We start from the raw sequence: 333 nt of genomic DNA on the forward strand, positions 1-333 counted from the left end.
TTCAGTAATTATTACTTTTCTAACTTCCTACCGCTCTGCTGAATTCCCCTACTCTCATAACACATGAGATAACCTTTCCCTTCTCTCGGCAGATGTTGCACGACCTTATCAGACTCCTCTGAATGGTCTGTGTTTATTTCAGAGAGAATTATAACTCTTTTGTGAGAGAAAACATTCTTCAAACCGTTTCCTTTAATTCTAATTGTTCACAGAGAAAGGAGGCATTGTTCTGTCCAAATGCATTACATGCTCATGAGGGCATCAATATATTGTGATGATTTTTAAAATAAAATATATTAAACATAATGAAATTCATGATGAAAACACGAGACC

This window comes from Chiloscyllium plagiosum, unplaced genomic scaffold (genome assembly GCF_004010195.1).
Source record: "Chiloscyllium plagiosum isolate BGI_BamShark_2017 unplaced genomic scaffold, ASM401019v2 scaf_58790, whole genome shotgun sequence".
Lineage (NCBI taxonomy): Eukaryota > Metazoa > Chordata > Chondrichthyes > Orectolobiformes > Hemiscylliidae > Chiloscyllium > Chiloscyllium plagiosum.